Raw genomic sequence first — 6,000 nt, forward strand, 5'->3', positions numbered from 1 at the left:
CTACTGTATCTTAGAGATCATTCTATATGAATATGTAAAGAGCTTCCTTAATTTTTTCTAAAAACAGTTGCATAGTTTTCTGTTGTGTGGGTATAACATAATTTATTTGGCCCCTTACTGATGGCCATTTAGGTTGTTTCCAAAGTCTTGACGCTTGCTAGGTTTTGGTAGCCCTCCCTCTCACTCCTACCCCTGCTCATGTTTTTACCTTGGAATTTTCCGTTAGTTAATACCACCCCACCCACTCACCCCCAATAAAAAAAAAGAATTCTGTTGGTATTTTTACTGGAATCGCATTAAATTTATAAACTAATTTAGGGAGAATCATCATAGTGGGAATCCTTCTGGCTCTCCTTTAAGCATGCCACTGGCTCATGGGTTGAGATATTAAATGTGAGTTCTTTCCTCTGTTTCCCTCGGGTGGGGAAATAGACTCTTGGTGCTCAGAACCCTCTTCCCTGTCCGTGAGACAATCTCTCGGGACGGGATGAAGAATTTGTGTTTCTTTCCTGTCTCTACCCCATCCACATTTAGAGTGGACCTCAGGATTCTTCTCTCAGGCAGAGTAGGGGGTTTTCAAAGCCAGTGGGATCCTAGGCTCTGAAGAAAAGGAGTTCTCCCTGCCTAGGGAGAGTCCAGGCTGTGTGGTCTCTCTGACGTTAATCAGGATGATGGGGGCCGGGGACCATCTCCAGCTTGTTCAGGCATTGGGTTGTTTGTAATTCTTTCTCCCTGTGAGAAGGTGGGGAGAGCGCACATTTGGAGGAGCAGGTTCAGGGATATGGGGAAGGAGCTAGTGTGTTGATAACCAACTCTGGGGAAACCTTGCTGAATTCAAGTGACCCAGACCTGGGTCCAAGTCTCAGGTCAGCCCCTTACTAGACAGGTGATCTTGGGCGAGTCATTTTCCCTCCTCTAAGTTTCAGCTTCTTCATCTGTGCCATGAAATAATGACGTTTGTCCTTACAGAGTTGTAAGGCTGAAGTGGGAGGAGATATGTGAGGGCTTTTGGTAAATTTATAAACATTGAAGGGGCTGAAATTCACTTGAGATTGACTAGCCACCTACTGAGTGCATAGCTCTGGGCTGTGCCCTTTAACAGTTCCTCAACCCTTAAGCCGTGAAATAAGTATGCTTTGAGAAACAGTTTTCTACATGGCCACAGCTTATCAGTGGCATTGCTGGGATTCGTACCAGAGTTTTCTTGGTTCTGGTGAAAGGGGTCTTCTCCTTACACCACTGTTTCCTCTCTGCCACAGAAGGCAGAAGCTCCCTCACACCTCCTCAGCTGTGGCGAGTTGGTTTCCCGCATATCCAGCCGTGCCTGGGACGTGAGTCCTCCAAATGCAGCGGTGATTGCAGCGCTGCCCCCGTCTGGCTTGGCAGGGGCACATGAGGCGTCCAAGGCTCAGGGCGCTACAACCTTGCCAGTTACCCTCCTTTCTGATCCCATAGCCAGGAGGGTTGGAGTGCGTCCTGGGGCCGTCTGCCAGAGTCTTACACTGTGCCCTTTATGCCAGGGACTGGGAGGAGAAAGCCAGTCCTTCCAGGCACTCTCCCTCCCCATCATTCCTGGAAGGCTCCTTCTTGGTTTCTACCGAGTGCAAAGGAAAGTCACTTTTTCTGAGACTGGTACCTGGTACAGCATATGAGGGTCCCAGCCCCAGAGATTCTGATCCAGTATGTGTGGGCAGGGGCGAGGTAGCTGTATCCTTATCAAGTACCCCCCCCCATTCTCTTGCAGGGTCATTCTTGAAGAAATAGCCTTAATCCTGAGAAAAAGCAGCAGAGAGAGAGAGAGAGAGAGAGCTGGGTAGGATAGCCACAAAGATTGTGCTTCTCTGGGGAAGAAACCAGACTTAATAACTTTCTCATTGCACCTCTTCTTCCCTTTTTGTGGCTTCCCAGCACCTAGCTGGTCCTCAATTCCAACGGATGCCTCAGCTGTGTTCCCCCAACCCCTCTGTGCTGTTTGGAGCGGGGTAGTAGTAACTTATGTACACGGCACCTGACAGTCTGTCACCTCCATATTCATTCATTCGGAGAGGCCTCCCTGTGTGCCCGGCACAGAACGAATTGCCGGTGATACAGAGATAAATACGGGGAAGTACACAGTTACTAGGTCCGGCAGATATGTGAGCCCATTGTGAGATGTGCTGTCATAAAGATGTGCTGGTGATGCAGTGGATGGAGAGAGGTGGATCCTTTCTTTGGTCGTTTGTGAGAGGCAAGAAAAGGGAATGTAAGAGTAGGTCTCCAGCAACTTAAATTCAGCCAGAATCTTCCCTCCGGTCTCTAACGGACTGAGAGATGGGGGCGGGGGGTCAGCCCGGCCCGTTTGCCATCATGTGAGCAGGGAGCATCATCTTCCCGGTTCAGACGTGCGCAGTAGTTCTTAATTTGCACAGAAAGCCCAGACTAATAAATCCACTACTCAGTTGCAATCCCCTCAGTGCGTTTATAGGCAGCAGCTGACTTTTATCAGCTCGTTTGTTCTTTCACATAAGCAGAGTTTTATGAGGGTCTCCTGAGCTGGCTCATAACGCGATGAAACGTCTGCAAAACTCAACCATAAATCCCCGGCACCTGCCAAGCAGAGGATGCTGGTTTCCAGGCACATTTTGTCCAGCTGGCGGCTCTGTCCCCTTGCCCAGTTTGCATTTCTGCACTTGTCTCTTTAAACTTGGATTTGTTTTTCAGCTCTCTGCGGCCTCTTTAAAGACAACTGAAAAATGAGGGGTAGGAAAAAGGAACTAGAAAGTTATGTCTGTGCTAAAAATTACGTCTGGCTTATGTTGCCCTGAAAGCTAGTTTTGGTCCCACTGCTGGAAACAGAGATCAGGCTTCCCAGCCACACGGACCCCAGGGCCAGGGACTGAAGGACAGTGCCAACTGAGTCCGCCGTTAATACTTCGCTTCTTTTCTGGGCCATCACCCTTTGTACTTGCCAAAGACCCTAATCCTCAGTTGTCAGTTCTGTAAATTAAAGGAGCAGCTCCAGAGGCCTTTTCCCCAGATGGTCTCCAAGCATGACATCTTTTCCCAGCATTTCGAGAGCTCCCCTAACACAGGGAGGAAATTTAAATGCCCTCCCTCCTCCAAATAAGGCAAGACCTGGCCTCTCTGAGGATGCCCACCGGCAGAGGCGGACTGGTTCCTCGGGAAAGCGACAAACGCCTCAGCAGAGCAGGTTGTCTGTCTAGGAAATGCCATGTGGCCCAAGGCTGTGCTGTGAGAATCATTCACCTCTCTGTTTACAGGGTCTCTTGGTTTTGGTCAGGCGACCACTAGGCCCGAAGAAGACCCCTGGGGCTGCCCTTCATGTGGCCTCATCTCTTGCTCACTTTCCCTAGACCCCACTTCAGGGCAGCTTCCTGGGCATGTGACCCATGCTTATAAGGGTCCCCCAGCTCGGCCTAAGGCTCTGCTGTCACCCTCTTGAAATTCTTCATAGTTTTTGAACAAAAGCCTGGATTTTCATTTTGCACGGGGGGGGCCCTGCGAAGTACGTTGCCAGCCCTGCCCCACTTGCCCCTGGTCCTGCTGCAAGGAGCTGCCCCAGGTCTATGGACAGATGCTCTCCCTCCTCCCAAGTCCAAGTCCGAGACTGTGGAGAGCAGGTTCCTTGCCTGTCCGTGAGGAATCTGGCCTTGCCCCCCTCCCCAGGGCTCCCGTTATCCAGTCTTCCGGTTTCAGCCACTTCCTATCACGCGACAGCATCTCGAAAAGCCCTTGAAGAGGCCTCTTCCAATCCTAACTCATTGAGTGTCGTCACCTGCTCCTGGCCCTTCATCACCTTCACCTTCCAGAAAAGACGTCGGGTTAATGCACTCTGCTAGGAGGAAGCTGCCTGCTCTGATGGAGGGACTGAAGCCTCTGCTAGAAAAAAAACACCCGCTGAGCTTCCCTGGTGGCTCAGTGGTTAAGAATCTGGCTGCCAGGGCTTCCCTGGTGGCGCAGTGCTTGAGAATCCGCCTGCCGATGCAGGGGACACGGGTTCGTGCCCCGGTCCGGGAGGATCCCACGTGCCGCTGAGCGGCTGGGCCCGTGAGCCGTGGCCGCTGCGCCTGCACGTCCGGAGCCTGTGCTCCACAACGGGAGAGGCCACAACAGTGAGAGGCCCGAGTACCGTTAAAAAAAAAAAAAAGAAAAAGAAAAAAAAGAAAAAAACAGCTGCTAATCCCCATCCCCGCCCCAAAGGCAAGACACAGTTCCCTGCACGGGAGGGGGAACCCACCTTTCTCCAAGCCCAGCTGGGACACCATCTACTCCATGATGTCTTCTCTTATTCCCCTACTCACAGCAACCCTTCCTTTTCCAGCATGTTCCTCGTATCTCTATCACTTCATGTTTTGTGTCCATCCTTTTACACCCCTCCTGGCCCAGCAAGGTGCTCAGCACCTCTGGGGACTGAACCGAGTGGCAGAAATGCTGCAGAGATTTTGCAGCTGCCCGGCTCGCAGAAGGTGGACTTGCCCCACCTGGTGGGGTTGTGCGGGGTCGGGCGGCTGGTCCCAGGCAGGGCTGACCTGCCACCGGTGGCCGTGGCCTCCTCTAAAGCCATGGCGTCCTGGAAAGATCACGAACTTTGGCAGAATCCTGGCTGTACCACCTAGGACTGTGGGGCCTTGGCTTTACCTCTCTTCCTGTGAAATGAGGATAATACCTGACTCACCGGACTGTTAGGAAAATTAAGTGAGCTCATTTATTCAAAGCACAGAGGATAAGGCCCAGCGCACAGTAGGTTCTTAGTAACTGTATTACGCTCCCCTCCTCCACCCTCTGGAGGACTTAAAGCTGAGGCCTTTCCTCCTTTGTCAGGTATCAGCTGGGCTGAGGGTATGGTCCCTGGCTACCTGTGTCTGAGAGCTGGGCTGGTGACAGAAGTGAAACAAGGCAGGAGCGGACCCCCCACCCCAATGACAAAGAGCCACAGGCCAGGCAAGGCAAAACTTCCTCCCTTCCCCAACCCTGCCTGGCTTGGGTTCCCAGATCCACCCGGCATTGCCACACCAGCGGAAATGGTGGTTGCCTTATGATGGTTGCTGTCCCAGCCAAACCCCGGGACTCTGGCAACAGCCCTGACTGGGCCTGGCTACCACATCAAGGACAGAGCTCCGCCCTCTTCCCTGCACCCCCTCCCACCTCAGGCTTCCCCGCCTCTTTCCTCCCCAGGGAACCCAGTGTGGAATCTCTCCCTGGGGCCGGGGTCGGCCACAGGCCCCTGTGGCAGCTGCTGCCGTGCGGTGGAGAAGGTTCTGGACAGGGAATCAGGACATCCGCCACTCGCCCCTGTGGGACCTGAGCAGGTGACCCGACCTCTCTGGACCCCAGTGTCTCCATCAAAAGAGCAAAAACAAAGGGGGATAGTAAACAAAAGTTTCAACTTCACAAGAATCCTGCGGCAAGAATTAAATGGACTAATAAATGTAAAAGAGCTTCAAATCATATACAAATAGAAGTAATGTTCCTCTGAGAAGCAGCAGGGTGTGATGGAAGAAGAGGGATTTGGGAGTCCGATAAGAATTATACCAAAGTGGGCTTCCCTGGTGGCGCAGGGGTTGAGAGTCCTCCTGCCGATGCAGGGGACACGGGTTCGTGCCCTGGTCCAGGAAGATCCCACATGCCGCGGAGCGGCTGGGCCCGTGAGCCATGGCCGCTGAGCCTGCGCGTCCGGAGCCTATGCTCCGCAACGGGAGAGGCCACAACAGTGAGAGGCCCGCGTACCGGAAAAAAAAAAAAAAAAAAAAAAAAAAAAAAAGAATTATACCAAAGTCACTATTTACTGAGCAGTTTCTCTGCTTCAGGCTTATGTCTAGTGCTTTTAGATCCATTACAACCGTCCTGTGAGGTAGATTTATTCCCCCGGTTTTACAGATGAGTCTGATTTAGGAGGCTCAGGTGACTTGACTCTCCAAGATCACATAGCTGATCTGGGATTTAATCCTTGAGGAACTCCAGCGTTCCTATCTACTACATAGCCATCTAAGACAGCCCTGG

The sequence above is a fragment of the Kogia breviceps genome, chromosome 1 (genome assembly GCF_026419965.1).
Source record: "Kogia breviceps isolate mKogBre1 chromosome 1, mKogBre1 haplotype 1, whole genome shotgun sequence".
In the NCBI taxonomy this organism is placed as follows: domain Eukaryota; kingdom Metazoa; phylum Chordata; class Mammalia; order Artiodactyla; family Physeteridae; genus Kogia; species Kogia breviceps.